Source organism: Triturus cristatus, chromosome 7 (genome assembly GCF_964204655.1).
Source record: "Triturus cristatus chromosome 7, aTriCri1.1, whole genome shotgun sequence".
In the NCBI taxonomy this organism is placed as follows: Eukaryota; Metazoa; Chordata; class Amphibia; order Caudata; family Salamandridae; genus Triturus; species Triturus cristatus.
This window is the reverse complement of record NC_140590.1, coordinates 919251359-919269755: the sequence shown is the minus strand read 5'-3', so window position 1 is coordinate 919269755 and position 18397 is coordinate 919251359. Positions and strand designations below refer to the sequence as shown.

The following is an 18397-nucleotide window of genomic DNA, read 5'->3' as shown; positions in this document are numbered from 1 at the left end:
TAACGCAAGGAGTTCCTTGCGTTTGACGCGCCGAGTCCGCGTCTCCGGATGACCTACCCCGCTCTACCAGGACTGGGAGGTCAATACAGCTGTCACCGGACAACTATGTGAGATTACAAGGAAGGAGATTTGGCTCCACACACATGTTGGGAGACAGGAGTACATATTTTCATTGGGCAGAAGTTGTGCGCTTCCACAGAAAAGTGCTCTACACAGCTGTGATAATTTTGTTTATTTATCCAGCCACCTGAAGTTGTACTTTCAATGCCACACACATTGTTGGAAATGGCCATTTTAGCAGAGCTATCCCCAAACTTTTTGCTTCTTCCTCCTTTGTTTTTCCTGACCTGTGGTTGTTGGCTATAGGACTAAAGTACATATGCTCTCTGTGTAAATTGTTATTGTGATTGGTTATCCATGATAGGCATATTTGTCTTACCACTAGGTCCCTAGTAAAGTGCACTAAGTGTGCCAGGGCTGGTAACTCAAATGCTACTAGTAGGCTTGCAGCACTGATTGTGCCACCCACATAAGTAGCCCTGAAAAGATGTCTCAGGCCTGCCACCGCATTGCCTGTGCGCAGTTTGTTAACTGCCATGTCGACCTGGCCAGTGCACCCACTTGCCAGGCCTTACCCTTCCCTGCAGTGACACCTTCAGTTCTCACACTGGCCTGTATATTTTTTGCTTTGGTACTAGCAGTGGCAAACTATACATTATTGTCTCCAGTCCTCCCAGCGACATCCTTAGTCATTATTGCCACTGACAGCACATGCATGTTAGATCTGGGGGTCTCTAGTTGGCAGGGTAGGTACCACTGTCCAAGTAGGGACCCTTGCTTCTAGTCAGGGAAAGGGGAATACACTGTTAAGATAACCCCTGCTCACCCTCTAGGTAGCTTGGCCTGAGCAGTCTAGGCTATCAAAGGCAATGTGTAAAGTATTTGTACCAACACTCACAGTAACACAGTGAAAACACCACAGATTTACTCCACACCAGTTTTAGAAAAATAATGTATCTTTACTAAAAACTTCACAAGACCAAATACTACAGACAAACCAACATATAATTCAAAAGGTTACTTTAAAGATAGTTCAAGAGTTTGCAGAAAGTACTCCAGGATGTAAAAGTCAGTGTCTTGCACAATGCGACTCTCAATGCACAAAATGCGACACTCTCGTGCCCAACAGTACCTGTAGTTGCGATAAGGTTCCCAAAAGCTATAACAAGGAAGATGGCAAAGGCGATGCGATACTCCTGAGATCCTGGGGAGGCTTTGCAGCAGCCCTGCTTCACGCAGCAGAGGTGGATGCGCCGGCTCCGATCTGTAGGGGGAGGATGCGATGACTTTGGCTTTCGTTGCGTAGGTTTCTTAGGGGGAAGCTCCACGCACAGGTTCGATGCGACACTCTTCGACGTGGCACGATGCGCGGCGCAGCGTTGACTTCCGGCGCCGCAACTCTCGATGCGCCACGGAACGGGACTCTGCGTCGACTCACGCAGCGACTGGATACTTTCACGCACCGGCAGTGGTGCGGCCCGCAAACTGGTTCTGCGACGACCCTCGCAGCGTCAGGAATCTTCTCGCACCGGGACGATGCTCGACGCACTCGGCGATGCGGGGACTCCGGGTGCTGCGATGACGCCGCGATGAAATTCTCCTCGCACTCTCGTTCTTGCGACACGCAATCGGATGATGCGTTGGGTACCAGTTACTCTTTTTCACGCTTCTGCTTCCCAGCTCCCAAAACACAGCAAAACGACCTCCTGAGGCCCCAAGACTGGGCAAGCACTCCAAGGCAGGTCAGAACTCCCTCAGCAGAGTTCCAGGGGAGCTGGTAGTGAAGTCCTTTTGTTCCTGGGACTTCTTAACAGGGAGCCAGCTCTTCTCAGGCCCTTGGAGATCAGAATAAAAAGAAGGGGACACAGCAAAGTCCTTCCCCTCTCCTTGGCAGCAAAGCAAAACAGCAAGCAGGCAGTCTTCTCCTCTTCAGTCCTTTTCAGCTTTCTTCTTGGCAGAGGTTACTTCTTAGTTCCAAAGTGATCTAAAGTGTAGGTGTCTGGGGTCCTCTTCTTATACCCTTCCAAGTCTTTGTCTCTCTTTGTTCCAGTGGGGGGATTCCCCTGCTCAAACCGGTTCCTGGGTGTGCTCTGCTCTGGAGCACCTGGTTCCTTTCAGAGTGAGGGGCAGGGTCGTTAGACGCTCAGCAGGAGGTGGAGCCTTTTTTGTGCCAGCAGAGGCAGAGTCCTCAGCCTGGCCAGCAGGGGGTGGAGCCAGCTTTGTGCTGGCAGGGGCAGCCCTATTCAAACCCAGGGACTACTCCTCCCACCCATCTAAAGCAGATCTCCCTATTCACCCTGCTGCTGACTCATCCAGGCTCCTGGAGCCACCTGGCCCATCACATGACACCAGTCAGCCAACCAGCACACAGGCACACAGGAAGGTTAAACAGGAGAATAGCTACTTTCTAAAAAGTGACATTCTCACACAGTGAATTTAAAAACCATCTTGCTAAAAAGATGTATAATTAAATTCTGAACACAGAGATACCAAACTTGGATTTTCTATCTTGCCCTTATGGGAAGATAGGCATGTAAACAGCCTTCCCCATTCTGTCCGATGGGCAAGATAGCCTCTCAGCATCAGCAGTGAAAAACGAAAATGGCTGTAATTCACTACCAGGGCATGTTACACACCTCAGTACATGCCCTACCTTTCAGATACACTGCACCCAGCCCAGGGGGGTACCTAGGGCAACCATAGGGATGCCTGACATGTACAGAAAAGGAAGTGTTAGAACCGGCGGTCTCTAGTTGGCAGAGGTATACACTTCTGACAAATAGGGACCAACCAACTCTAGTCAGGGAAAGGGGATTACACACTCAGATAACCCCTGCTACCCCCTTGGTAGCTTGGCAGAGCAGACAGGCTTATCTCAGAGGCAGTGTGTTAAGCATTTATGACCACATACAGTAATAAAGTGAATACACTACAGATGGACACGACACAGAAGTTATTATAAAAATAGTATTTTTATATAAGGCTTAGCACAAGACCAAATAACGACAAAAATATACCACAGTCTTAATAAATACTCTTTGGAAGGAAAAATAATAGTTCAAATAAGGTTTCTTCTTGGCAAATAGTTCTTTTAGCAAAGTATCTTCTGAGCACAGTTCTTTGGCAACAATGTAACCCCCACAGGAGTCACACGACGTCGAGTCTACAAGATTCCCAAGGTTCGGCGTCGACCGCGAGGAGCGCTACGTCGAGCCTGGAGTCGCAACAGACCCCACAAGTACAGTACCTTGCGAAACGAAGAAAACGATGATCCACGGCGTCGAGATGTCGGCGTCGAGGTCGGCGTCGATCGTGCCTCGGAGTCGGGTCAATCCGCAGCGGCGTCGAGGGATGTCGGGCCGGAGCAGCGCTCACGGCGTCGAGAAGGGCGTCGAGTCGATGCGATCAGCAGCGGCGTCGGGACGGGGTCGCTTGGAGGCAGAGCCGATACTCACTCCTCACTGGCGTCGATACCGGCGTCGAGACGGGGTCACTTGGAGCCGGGGCCGATACCCACTGCCCACTGGCGTTGCTGCTGGCGTCGATCAGGCCCGGCGGCGTCGAGACTGCAGATTTTCCCTTGTGTACTGGAAACAACACTTTCCAGCAATTCAGCAATTCAGTAGATGGTGAAGTCCTTTGGCCCTGTGACTTCAACAGGAGACTGGCACTCTTCCAGTCCTTGGAGATTTTCAAGCAAGTGTTCAGAGAGTACACACCAAGTTCCTCTCTCCTTGTTCCTTGGCAAAAATAAAGAAGCAGCTTTCAGGTTCCTCCACAGCAAAACAGCCCTCTGGCAGAAAGGGGAGGCAAGTCCTTAGATCAGCAGGCTTCTTGTCCTTGGTACAGGTTTCCTTGTCAGAAGTGATCTGAGTTCTTGGTTCAGGGGTCCTTCTCTTATACCCCTTTTTCCCTTTGTTCCCTTTGTCCAAGCAGGGCGATTCCCACCATCTCAGGTTTGTTGTGGGTGTTGCCAGGCAGAGGCACCTGGCCTATTCACTGGGCAGGGCAGAGTCCTCAGCCGCCCAGCAGGAGGCGGAGCCAGTATTGTCACTGGTAGGAGCAGGGCTATCAGTCGCCCAGCAGGAGGCGGGGCCAGTATTGTGTCAGGCAGGGCAGGCTACTCTTCCCTCACTCTACGTGTAAACGCCCCATTCACCCCACACTGACTCACTCAGACCTCTGGAGCCACCCAGCCCCTGACACACACACCAAACCAGCAGAGACCGGTAGATAGTTGGACAAGAAAATAGCCACTTTCTAAAAGTGCTATTTTCAAACATAGAATTTAAAAACCATCCATCCTAAAGGGTGTGTTATTAAATTCTGAGTTCAGGGATACTAAACTCGACTTGCTACCATGCTCCCTGAGTCAGATAGATTATAATGGAGTTAATAATCAGTCTGCCCAGTCTGGCCTATTGGAGGCAGGTAGCCCTTCAATAGTGAAAAACGAAAATGGCTGTAATTCACTATTAGGTCATGCCACACACATCAGGGCATGACCTACCTTTTACCAACAATGCACCCTGCCCTAGGGCCTACCATAGAGGTGTCTGAAATGTGGCAAAGGGAAGGTTTAGAGACTGGTAAGTAGGTTTCCTTACCAAGTCGGCATGGCAGTCAGGGACTGCACGCAGGCGCCGCGGTGGCAGGCCTGAGACACATTTTGCACGCTGCTTCTGTGGGTGGCACAACCAGTGCTGCAAGCCCACCAGCAGCAGTTAACTTACACGCCCTTGGCACGCGCAGTGCACTAGACTAGGGTCTGAACAGTAAGTCAACCAAGCCAATCATGGTAACACCAATCAACGTAACAATTTAGCATAGGGAGCACTTGCACTGTGGCACTGATCAGCAGTGGCACAGTGCCCAAAGCAATAATCCAGCAAAAACATCGTAAACAGAGGAGGCAAACAGAAAAAAATGGAGGAGAGACTCATGCCAATGATGCCAGGTCTAACACGTGTCCCCTCCAGCTGAAATGTGGGGAGAACTACCCTTCACCCAGGGAGTCCTCATCACTAAGGCGGAAAAATCTGGACAGACCATCAGCATTGGCGTGATCTGTACCAGGGCGGTGTTCCACCGTAAAGTCCATCCCCTGTAGGGAAATGGACCACCTCAACAGCTTTGGGTTCTCACCCCTCATCTGCATTAACCATCTGAGGGGCCTGTGGTCCGTCTGAACCCGGAAGTGAGACCCAAACAAGTAGGGTCTTAGCTTCTTCAGCGCCCAGACCACAGCAAATGCCTCACGCTCTATCGCACTCCACCTTTGTTCCCTGGGAAGTAACCTCCGGCTGATGAAGGCTACAGGTAAGTCTCGGCCCTCCTCACTCATCTGTGCTAGAACAGCCCCCACACCATGCTCTGAAGCGTCCGTCTGGACAATGAATTCTTTTGAAAAGTCGGGTGCCTGGAGGACCGGTGCTGTACACATTGCAGTTTTCAGGGTGTCAAAGGCTTTCTGACAGGCGTCAGTCCAGATCACAAGTCTCGGCTGCTTCCTGGAAGTCAGCGAGGTCAAGGGGTGCACAATGTTGCCATACCCCTTGACGAACCTCCTGTAGTAACCCGTGAGACCCAAGAAGGCTCTCACCTGAGTCTGGGTTTTGGGCGGTTCCCAAGCCAGGATGGTATCTATCTTGGGTTGCAGGGGGGCCACCTTGCCGCTCCCTACTTGGTGCCCCAAGTACACCACTGAACCCTGCCCAATCTGGCACTTACTAGCCTTGATTGTGAGGCCTGCTCTGCGCAGGGCCAACAACACTTCCTGGAGGTGGCGCAAGTGTTCCTCCCAGCTGGCGCTGAACACTGCTATATCGTCCAGGTAGGCGGCGCTGAAATCTTCCAGTCCGGCCAATACCTGGTTAACCAACCTCTGGAATGTGGCAGGGGCATTCTTCATCCCAAAGGGCATCACACGGAACTGGTAGTGCCCATCTGGTGTGGAGAATGCAGACCTCTCTTTTGCCCCATCAGTCAAGGCGATCTGCCAGTACCCAGACGTTAGATCAAACGTACTAAGGTACCGGGCAGCCCCCAACCGATCGATGAGCTCATCAGCTCTGGGGATGGGGTGCGCGTCAGTCTTGGTGACCGAATTGAGTCCGCGGTAATCCACACAGAACCGAAGTTCTGGTGAAGCACCAGGCGCTGCAGCCTTTGGGACCAAGACCACTGGGCTGGCCCAAGGACTGCTAGAGGACTCAACCACCCCTAAGGCAAACATCTTGGAGACCTCCTCCTTGATGTATGCTCTGACCTTGTCAGTCACCCTGTAGGCCTTGTGCCTCACAGGAGTGCTGTCCCCAGTGTCCACATCATGGACACACCACTGAGTGACACCAGGGATCAAGGAGAACAGATCAGGGAATTGTACCAACAGATGGCGACAATCTTGCTGCTGCTCAGGGGTCAGTGTGTCAGAGAGGCCAACACCATCCACTGACCCATCTTTTTCTTTTGCACACAGGAGGTCAGGAAGAGGCTCACTCTCCTCCTCCATCCCAGCATCTGTGGCAAGGAGCATGCCCACTTCGGACCTTTCTAAGTGGGGCTTTAACCGGTTGACATGCAGGACCCTTAAGGGGTTCCTGGGAGATTTCAAGTCCACCAAGTAGGTGACATCGCTCTTCTTCTCCACAACCTCAAATGGTCCAGTCCACCTGTCCTTGAGCGCACAAGGTTCCACAGGGGCCATGACCCAAACTTTCTGACCAGGTTGAAGCTCAACCAGAGTGGCATTCTGATCGTACCACCGCTTCATCTCTTCCTGGCTGGCCTCCAGATTTGCCTGAGCAAGATCTCTGAAGCGCCGAGTCTGGTTCCTAAAGGCCAGCATGTAACTATATACATCCTGGGGAGGTTTCCTGGGAGATTGCTCCCAGCCTTCTTTAACCAGACTCAAAGGTCCTCTTACCGGGTGACCATACAAAAGCTCAAAGGGGCTGAACCCTAGAGACTTCTGTGGCACCTCACGGTAAGCAAACAGCAGGCATGGCAAGAGGACGTCCCATTTACGCCTCATTGGTTCTTCAAGACCCATGATCATGCCTTTTAGGGTCCGGTTGAATCTCTCAACCAGCCCATTACCTTGAGGGTGGTAAGGAGTGGTAAACTTGTAGGTTACCCCACACTCCTTCCACAGAGACTTCATATAATTCGAAATGAAGTTGGTGCCCCGGTCTGACACCACCTCTCTGGGGAACCCCATGCGGGAGAAAACACCCATCAGTGCCCGTCCCACCACGGGGGCCGTCACTGTTCGGAGAGGGATGGCTTCCGGGTACCGGGTGGCATGGTCCACCAAGACCAGGATAAACCTGTTGCCCATGGCTGTCTTGGGGTCCAGTGGCCCCACAATGTCAATTCCCACTCGCTCAAAGGGGGTACTGACGACGGGAAAAGGTTGGAGGGGAGCCTTCTGCTTCCGCCCACTTTTCCCACTTGCCTGGCAAGTTTGACATGTCCTACAATGGATATCTGAATCCCTTCTCATCTGAGGCCAATAAAAATGGGTGACAAGCCTGTCATAGGTCTTGTCCTGCCCCAGATGTCCAGCTAACGGAACGTCATGAGCCAACCCCAGTAGGAAGGCTCTGAAGCGCTGGGGTACCACCAGCACACGGGCTGACCCAGGTTCAGCAGCCTTAGGCTCGCTATACAGGAGGTCGTTCTCCCAGTAGACCCAATGTGATCCTGACTGATCACCTGTCGTTTGGGCTGAGGCCTGCTGCCTCATACCCACAAGAGAAGGGCACACTTTCTGTTCAGCACAAAATTCCTCCCTGGAGGGACCACCATCCTGCTGCCAATGGGTCAGCTCGGGCAGGTCTCCCAGTTCGGCCACTTGTTCTCCTGTCGGTTCCAGGGCATCCCCCTCAGGGTCTGCTCCCTCCTGGACCGCGGGAACGACGGGGGACGGTTTCCCGCGCCCCCTGCCTCTTCTCTTCACGGTTGGGACCTGGGCCATACTTTCAGGCTCCGGGCCCCCATCAACACCCTTACTGACTGACATGGACCGGGTGGTCGCACACACCCACTCAGGCAGACCCAACATTTCCAGATGCGCTTTTCTCTCCACCTTAGCCCAAGGGGAGTCCTCCAAATCATTGCCCAAGAGACAATCAACAGGCATGGCGGGCCTCACAGCAACCTGAAGAGTACCTGAGACCCCCCCCCACTCAAAAGGAACTTGAGCTACCTCACACTTACTCTGTGAGTTGTCAGCAGCTACAACGGGGTAGAATGCATGAGGGACCACCTGCTCTCTGGACACCAAGTGACACTTGACAGCTGTCACACTCGCTCCGGTGTCTCTGAGAGCTTCCACCCTATGGCCATTAATGGTCACCCACTGCCTATATTTCTTAGTGTTACTAGGCAGAGGGGTTGGAGGGACCATTTCCACGTCTCCTAAAGAGACCAGGGACATTTCTGCGGGACCCCACCCACCGGGGGCACCCATCTCATCCCCTCCCAGGGCTACACTCGCTACCTGACGAGGGGGTGCACGCGGCGGTGCATTCGAATCCTTCATGGGACACTGGGGATCATAATAACGGTGTCCCACCTGCTTACAGGCATAGCAGGTCATGGGGCCCCTGTGAACAGGTTTACCTGTCGGGGCCTCTGGCTTCTTTACAGGGGGAGGCTGGGAACCCTTCCCTTGGTTCCCTTGGGGACTACTTTGGGGCCCTTTCTGAAACTCCCTCTGTTTACCCCTGTCCCCCCCACTCTTCTGCTGGGGACCCTGCCCACCTTTGGCTGAGTCTCCCACTGGACCCTTGTGGACCCTGGTACTGACCCAGCGGTCCGCCTCCTCAGCAAGTTTTCTAGGGTTAGATATCTTGCTATCAACGAGGTGCTGGCGTAGCTCTGGAAAACAGTTATTAGACAAGTGCTCCCAAGCAAACAAATCATAAAGAGCATCATAACTATCAACCTTGCTACCCTTTATCCAACCATCCATGGTTCTGCAGAAAAAAGACACATATTCCACCCACGTAGTACCAGGCAACTTCTTACATTCTCTAAAGGTTTGTCTGTACTTTTCTGGGGTTAAGCCATATCTCAGCATTAAAGCATCTTTCATATGAGTATAAGACATCCTATCCTCAGCAGGAAGGCTCAACAAGGTATCTCTCCCCTCGTTTGTAAAGCGGCTCCACAACCCCGTTCCCCAATCCTTCTCAGGGACCCGGTGGGCCAACAATGCTAACTCATACGCTTTAAACCATTGGCTAATATCTTCATTCTTACTGTAATCCTTGATCACATCTTTAGGAAAATAAAACCTACTTTCTGCAGGCACGGATGGAGTGCTGCCACCAGAGGGATTCAACTCTAAGCTCTTAGTTTTAAGCTCCATCTCCCTCACCATCTTCTCACGTTCAAACGCTAATTTCTCTCTCTCAAAATCTAATCTTTTGCTCTCCATTTCAGCTTCTCTCTTGCTTCTCGCATTCTCTAATTCCAACTGCCCTCCTAATTTAAGTTTTGCCATTTCTAACTTGTACCCCCTCTCCTTCTCCCTGTCTTCTAATTCTTCGGGGGAAAGGCTCCTAGAGGACGTACTACTGCCTGGAGATGACACTGGCCCACCTGTGGGCTCTTCCTCTTCCTCGTCTTCTTCCTCTTCCGGTACCACCACCGGATCAGAGGGATTTCTGGCCTCTAACCAGGCCTTCAGCGCTTTGAGGAAGCCCTCTTTCTTTGAGACACCTGTGGTAGGAACTTTAAACTGCTTGCAAAATCCTTTTAGATCTTTTAGCGTGTAGGAATCTATCTTCTCCTTATCGAATTCCCCCACAACATTCTCCACAGGTGTAGCAGCTCCGGCATTCTCCATGGTCAAAACTGGCAGTGTTTAAAAAAAAAATCAGATCCAGGAAAGCGGAGAACAAAAATAGGCAATCCTACCAAAACCGAATGTGGCTGCGTTATGGTCTGCTTTCACTATGTAGCGTACACTAATCACTGCACATGAGTCATAAATGCAAAGTTCAAATCCTCACCGCTGACCACCAATGTTAGAACCGGCGGTCTCTAGTTGGCAGAGGTATACACTTCTGACAAATAGGGACCAACCAGCTCTAGTCAGGGAAAGGGGATTACACACTCAGATAACCCCTGCTACCCCCTTGGTAGCTTGGCAGAGCAGACAGGCTTATCTCAGAGGCAGTGTGTTAAGCATTTATGACCACATACAGTAATAAAGTGAATACACTACAGATGGACACGACACAGAAGTTATTATAAAAATAGTATTTTTATATAAGGCTTAGCACAAGACCAAATAACGACAAAAATATACCACAGTCTTAATAAATACTCTTTGGAAGGAAAAATAATAGTTCAAATAAGGTTTCTTCTTGGCAAATAGTTCTTTTAGCAAAGTATCTTCTGAGCACAGTTCTTTGGCAACAATGTAACCCCCACAGGAGTCACACGACGTCGAGTCTACAAGATTCCCAAGGTTCGGCGTCGACCGCGAGGAGCGCTACGTCGAGCCTGGAGTCGCAACAGACCCCACAAGTACAGTACCTTGCGAAACGAAGAAAACGATGATCCACGGCGTCGAGATGTCGGCGTCGAGGTCGGCGTCGATCGTGCCTCGGAGTCGGGTCAATCCGCAGCGGCGTCGAGGGATGTCGGGCCGGAGCAGCGCTCACGGCGTCGAGAAGGGCGTCGAGTCGATGCGATCAGCAGCGGCGTCGGGACGGGGTCGCTTGGAGGCAGAGCCGATACTCACTCCTCACTGGCGTCGATACCGGCGTCGAGACGGGGTCACTTGGAGCCGGGGCCGATACCCACTGCCCACTGGCGTTGCTGCTGGCGTCGATCAGGCCCGGCGGCGTCGAGACTGCAGATTTTCCCTTGTGTACTGGAAACAACACTTTCCAGCAATTCAGCAATTCAGTAGATGGTGAAGTCCTTTGGCCCTGTGACTTCAACAGGAGACTGGCACTCTTCCAGTCCTTGGAGATTTTCTAGCAAGTGTTCAGAGAGTACACACCAAGTTCCTCTCTCCTTGTTCCTTGGCAAAAATAAAGAAGCAGCTTTCAGGTTCCTCCACAGCAAAACAGCCCTCTGGCAGAAAGGGGAGGCAAGTCCTTAGATCAGCAGGCTTCTTGTCCTTGGTACAGGTTTCCTTGTCAGAAGTGATCTGAGTTCTTGGTTCAGGGGTCCTTCTCTTATACCCCTTTTTCCCTTTGTTCCCTTTGTCCAAGCAGGGCGATTCCCACCATCTCAGGTTTGTTGTGGGTGTTGCCAGGCAGAGGCACCTGGCCTATTCACTGGGCAGGGCAGAGTCCTCAGCCGCCCAGCAGGAGGCGGAGCCAGTATTGTCACTGGTAGGAGCAGGGCTATCAGTCGCCCAGCAGGAGGCGGGGCCAGTATTGTGTCAGGCAGGGCAGGCTACTCTTCCCTCACTCTACGTGTAAACGCCCCATTCACCCCACACTGACTCACTCAGACCTCTGGAGCCACCCAGCCCCTGACACACACACCAAACCAGCAGAGACCGGTAGATAGTTGGACAAGAAAATAGCCACTTTCTAAAAGTGCTATTTTCAAACATAGAATTTAAAAACCATCCATCCTAAAGGGTGTGTTATTAAATTCTGAGTTCAGGGATACTAAACTCGACTTGCTACCATGCTCCCTGAGTCAGATAGATTATAATGGAGTTAATAATCAGTCTGCCCAGTCTGGCCTATTGGAGGCAGGTAGCCCTTCAATAGTGAAAAACGAAAATGGCTGTAATTCACTATTAGGTCATGCCACACACATCAGGGCATGACCTACCTTTTACCAACAATGCACCCTGCCCTAGGGCCTACCATAGAGGTGTCTGAAATGTGGCAAAGGGAAGGTTTAGAGACTGGTAAGTAGGTTTCCTTACCAAGTCGGCATGGCAGTCAGGGACTGCACGCAGGCGCCGCGGTGGCAGGCCTGAGACACATTTTGCACGCTGCTTCTGTGGGTGGCACAACCAGTGCTGCAAGCCCACCAGCAGCAGTTAACTTACACGCCCTTGGCACGCGCAGTGCACTAGACTAGGGTCTGAACAGTAAGTCAACCAAGCCAATCATGGTAACACCAATCAACGTAACAATTTAGCATAGGGAGCACTTGCACTGTGGCACTGATCAGCAGTGGCACAGTGCCCAAAGCAATAATCCAGCAAAAACATCGTAAACAGAGGAGGCAAACAGAAAAAAATGGAGGAGAGACTCATGCCAATGATGCCAGGTCTAACAGGAAGGATAAGGCCTGGTCAGTGGGTGCACTGGCCAGGTCGACATGGCAGTCCTGGACTGCACATAGGCACTGTAAGCAGGCCTAAGATATCATTTTAGGGCTACTCCTGTGGGTGGCACAATCAGTGCTGCAGCCCACTAGTAGCATTTGAATCACCAGCCCTGGCACACGCAGTGCACTTTACTAGGGGCTAACAGGTGAAACAAATATACCAATCATGGATAACCAATCAATATAACAATTTACCAAGGGAGCACTTGCACTTTGACACTGATCAGCAGTGGCAAAGTGCCCAAAGCATCTAAACCAGCAAAAACGAAATCCAGCATAGCATCAAAAATACAGGGGGTAGAGGCAAAAAGTCAGGGGTAACCACGCCAAAGATGCCAGGTCTAACACGTGTCCCCTCCAGCTGAAAGTGGGGAGAACTACCCACCCTCTTGGGAGTTCTCATCGCTAAGGCGGAAAAACCTGGACAGATCATCAGCGTTGGCGTGTTCTGTACCGGGGCGGTGTTCCACCGTAAAGTCCATCCCCTGTAGGGAAATGGACCACCTCAACAGCTTAGGATTCTCACCCCTCATCTGCATCAACCATCTGAGGGGCCTGTGGTCCGTTTGAACCCGGAAGTGAGTCCCAAACAAGTAGGGTCTCAGCTTCTTCAGCGCCCAGACCACAGCGAAAGCTTCCCTTTCAATCGCACTCCACCTCTGTTCCCTGGGAAGTAGCCTCCTACTAATGAAAGCTACAGGTTGGTCCAAGTCCTCATCATTTAGTTGTGAGAGCACCGCTCCCACTCCATGCTCAGAAGCGTCTGTCTGCACTATGAATTCCTTGGAGAAGTCAGGCGCCTTGAGTACAGGTGCTGTACACATGGCCTCCTTCAGGGCATCAAAAGCTTCTTGGCAGGCACTGGTCCAAATCACTTTCTTCGGTAACTTCTTGGAAGTTAGTTCTGTCAAGGGAGCAACAATGGTGCCATACCCTTTGACAAAACGGCGATAGTACCCGGTGAGTCCTAAGAAGGCTCTCACCGCTGTCTGGGTCTTGGGGGGTTCCCAGGCCCGGATGGTATCTATCTTGGCTTGTAGGGGCGCCACCTGGCCACTTCCTACTTGGTGTCCCAAATACACCACCGAACCCTGCCCTATCTGGCACTTACTGGCCTTGATAGTGAGGCCTGCACTGTGCAGAGCCTTCAACACTGCGCAGAGGTGTTGCAAGTGTTCTTCCCAAGTGGAGCTGAACACAGCAATGTCGTCCAGATATGCGGCGCTGAATTGCTCCAGCCCAGACAAATATTGGTTGACCAGTCTCTGGAATGTGGCAGGGGCGCTCTTCAACCCAAAGGGCATGACACGGAACTGGAAGTGCCCCTCTGGCGTTGAAAACGCAGACCTCTCCTTGGCCCCATCGGTTAAGGCAATCTGCCAGTATCCAGAAGTTAAATCAAACGTACTGAGGTAGTTGGCAGCTCCCAACCGATCCACGAGCTCATCAGCTCTGGGGATGGGGTGTGCGTCAGTCTTCGTGACCGCATTGAGCCCACGGTAGTCCACACAAAACCTAAGTTCTGGAGTGGCACCTGGCGCAGCAGCTTTCGGTACAAGTACCACTGGGCTAGCCCAGGGGCTGCTGGAGGGCTCAATCACCCCTAGCTCCAACATCTTAGAAACCTCCTTCTTGATGCTGGCCCTGACCTTGTCAGCCACCCGGTAAAACTTCTGTTTCACAGGCATGCTATCTCCCGTGTCCACGTCATGGACACACCAGTTGGTGATACCGGGGGTCAGGGAGAACAGAGATGCAAACTGACCCAGCACATGGCGACAGTCCCTCTGCTGTTCTGGGGTCAGGGTGGGCGAGAGGACCACTCCATCCACTGACCCATCTTGCTCCTTAGCTTCCAGGAGGTCAGGAAGAGGATCGCTATCCTCCTCCATCCCTGCATCTGTAGCAAGTAGCATTGTGATTTCAGACCTCTCAAAATGGGGTTTGAGGCGGTTCACATGTAGGACCCTCATGGGGTTCCTGGGAGACCGCAAGTTGACCAGGTAGGTCACTTCACTCTTGCGCTCCACCACCCCATATGGCCCAGTCCACTTGTCTTGGAGCGCGCAAGGCTCCACTGGCGCCATCACCCACACCATCTGCCCAGGTTGAAATTCCCCCAGAGTGGTATGCTGGTCATACCACCTCTTCATCTCATCCTGGCTGGCTTCCAGGTTCGCCTGAGCGAGGGCCCGGAAGCGCTGTGTCTGGTTGCGGATGGCCAGCACATAGCTGAACACATCCTGGGGGGTTTTCCCAGGGGATTTCTCCCAACCCTCCTTCACCAGACTGAGAGGTCCTCTAACAGGGTGCCCGTACAAAAGCTCAAAGGGACTGAACCCTAGAGACTTTTGTGGTACCTCCCTGTAGGCAAATAATAGGCATGGCAAAAAGACGTCCCACTTCCGTCTCATGGGCTCTGTCAGCCCCATGATCATACCTTTCAGGGTCCGGTTGAACCTTTCAACCAACCCATTTCCTTGAGGGTGGTAAGGAGTGGTGAACTTATAAGTTACCCCACACTCCTCCCACAGAGACTTCATATACCTGGAGATGAAGTTGGTACCCCGGTCAGATACCACCTCTTTGGGGAAACCCACACGGGAAAAGATCCCCATCAACGCACGGCCCACCACCGGGGCTGTGGTTGTCCTGAGAGGGATAGCCTCCGGGTACCGGGTGGCATGATCCACCAGGACCAGGATGAACCTGTTGTCTAGGCGGTCCTGGGGTCCAGTGGCCCCACAATATCTATCCCCACCCGCTCGAAAGGGGTGCTCACTACCGGAAAAGGCTGGAGAGGGCCTTTGCATTTTCCTCCAGCCTTGCCACTTGCCTGGCAAGTCTGGCATGATTTACAAAAGGAAGCGACGTCCGTCTTCATTCCGGGCCAGTAAAAGTGGGTGGCAAGCCTTTGTCGGGTCTTGTCCTGCCCGAGATGTCCTGCAAGCGGCACGTCGTGAGCCAGACCAAGTAGGAAGTCTTTGAACCCTGCGGGTACCACCAGGGTACGTGATCCACTGGGCTCAGCAAACCTAGGCTCACTGTACAACAAGTCATTCTCCCAGTAGAGAAAGAAGTTCTTTGGATCAGCACCTGCTGCCTGGTCTGCAGCCTGGTGCCGCAGACCTTCAAGAGTAGGGCATGCCTTCTGCGCTCGGCAGAACTCCTCTCTGGAGGGACCACCCTCTTGCTGCCAATGGGTCAGCTCAGGTATGTCTCCCAGCTCAGCTACCTGTTCCCCTGTAGGCTCCAGGGCATCCCCTGCAGGTTCTGCTCCTTCCTGGACCGTGGGAACAGCGGGGGTGGACGCACCACGCCCCTTGCCCTTCCTCTTTCTGGCAGGGACCTGGGCCACTGTTTCAGGCTCCAGGTCTGCTTCACAACCCTGTCTGGCTGCCATGGACCGGGTGGTCACACAGACCCACTCAGGCAAACCCAACATCTCCAAATGAGCCTGGCGTTCCACCTCCTTCCATGGGGAACTCTCCAGGTCATTACCTAGCAGACAGTCTACTGGCATGGATGGACTCACAACAACTCTGAGAGGACCTGAGACCCCCCCCCCCCACTCAAAGGGAACATGTGCTACCTTGCAAAGGCGCACAGAGTTGTCAGCTGACACTACAGGGTGAAGTACATCGGGAATGATCAGCTCCTCAGGGACCCACTGACACCTGACCGTGGTCACACTGGCTCCAGTGTCCCTGAGAGCCTCCACCCTCTTCGCATTGATGGTCACCCACTGCCTGTACTTCTTAGTGTTATCAGGGACAGGGGTTTCCTGGACCATCTCTGTGTCTCCTAAAGAGACAAGGGACATAACTGCTAATCCCTCCAAATCGCTAGAAATTAAATCCCCACCAAAAGCTACACTAGCTATACCCGGTGTTGGAGCACCAGAGGGTGCCTGGGATTTCTTGGGACACACAGGAGACTTGTGACCCAATTCCTGACAGTGATAACACCTAATGGGACCCTTGTTATCCGACCTGCCCTTAGGGGGCCAGGTTGGTTTGGGTTTTAACTTGGGGGGCTGGGACTGGTTACCCTGGGAACTGTTTTGGGGCCCTTGTGAGAACTCCTTTTGGTTACCCTTGTCCCCCCCACTCTTCTGCTGGGGACCCTGCCCACCTTTGGCAATGGTACCCCCAATTCTTCTGTGGACCCTGGTACTGGTCCAGCGGTCCGCCTCCTTAGCAAGCTCAATGGGGTCCATCAGCTTGCTATCTAAAAGATGCTGGCGCAGCTCTGGAACACATAGACTACTCAAGTGCTCCCAACTAATTAAATGTAACAACCCCTTATAATCAGTTACCTTGCTGCCCTTCATCCAACCTTCCAGTGCCCGCGAGTACAGATTCACACACTCCATCCAAGGCTCAGACTCTTTCTTCTTGGAGTTCCTAAACTGCAGTCTATACTGCTCTGGAGTAAGTCCATACCTGAGACATAGGGCCTCCTTCATATTGGGGTAGGTCATGGCACCTGCTAATTCTAAGGGCTCTAGAGCACTCCTCCCAGAAGCCTCAAAATGTTTCCACAGGCCCGCCCCCCAATGCTGTTCAGGCACACCATTCATTCTTAACGCTATTTCATACGAGGTAAACCAGGCATAGATATCTTCACTCCTATTATAATTCTGTACTAAATCCTTGGGGATATATACTTTACCCCCCTGCACTGGCTGTGCGCTGCCACCATTTGAACCGGACTCCACCTGCTTGGCCTTGATGTCCAGTTCTCTCATGCTCACTTCATGAGCCAGAAGCAATTTCTTCTCCTCCAAGGCACGGGCATTCTTGCTCTCCTCCGCCGCCTTTTCTACCTCCGATTGCTTCATTTTCATTTTCATTATTTCCAATTCATGGTTTCTCACCCTTTGATTCTCCTCCAACTCCTCTGGAGTGAGCCCCCTACTGGAATGGGAGCTGCCAGCCCTTGAGACTGCTCTGCCTACGGGCAGATCTTGGGGAACAAAACCATCCTCTTCATTTGCACCACCTTCCTCTTGAGCCTCCCACCAGGCCTTCAAGATTCTTTGTAGAACATCCTTTCTAGCTCCGCTTTTCACAGGGCAACCAAGGTCTTTGCAGAATTGCTTGAGCTCCTCAACTTTGTACGAATACAAATCCGCAATGGAAAACTCCACTTCTGCCCTCTCACTTGTTGCCACCTGAGACATGATGCTCTTGAAGAGTTGCTCAAAAATAGAAATACAGTATGTGGTTGTCTATTGGTCTGCACTCCTAGTGATGTACACCAATTACTGTGGGTCAAGTACAAATACAAGTTCAATCCCACCGCTGACCACCAATGTTAGATCTGGGGGTCTCTAGTTGGCAGGGTAGGTACCATTGTCCAAGTAGGGACCCTTGCTTATAGTCAGGGAAAGGGGGATACACTGTTAAGATAACCCCTGCTCACCCTCTAGGTAGCTTGGCCTGAGCAGTCTAGGCTATCAAAGGCAATGTGTAAAGTATTTGTACCAACACTCACAGTAACACAGTGAAAACACCACAGATTTACTCCACACCAGTTTTAGAAAAATAATGTATCTTTACTAAAAACTTCACAAGACCAAATACTACAGACAAACCAACATATAATTCAAAAGGTTACTTTAAAGATAGTTCAAGAGTTTGCAGAAAGTACTCCAGGATGTAAAAGTCAGTGTCTTGCACAATGCGACTGTCAATGCACAAAATGCGACACTCTCGTGCCCAACAGTACCTGTAGTTGCGATAAGGTTCCCAAAAGCTATAACAAGGAAGATGGCAAAGGCGATGCGATACTCCTGAGATCCTGGGGAGGCTTTGCAGCAGCCTTGCTTCACGCAGCAGAGGTGGATGCGCCGGCTCCGATCTGTAGGGGGAGGATGCGATGACTTTGGCTTTCGTTGCGTAGGTTTCTTAGGGGGAAGCTCCACGCACAGGTTCGATGCGACACTCTTTGACGTGGCACGATGCGCGGCGCAGCGTTGACTTCCGGCGCCGCAACTCTCGATGCGCCACGG

The 18397-nt window shown here is 52.0% G+C and overlaps 1 protein-coding gene across 1 annotated transcript in view; it reads right to left on the bottom strand.

The window, feature by feature from the left end:
- DOCK2 (dedicator of cytokinesis 2) overlaps positions 1–18397 on the bottom strand; it is a 1824799-nt gene that overhangs the window by 488987 nt on the left and 1317415 nt on the right. The gene's annotated exons all lie outside the window — the stretch shown is intronic.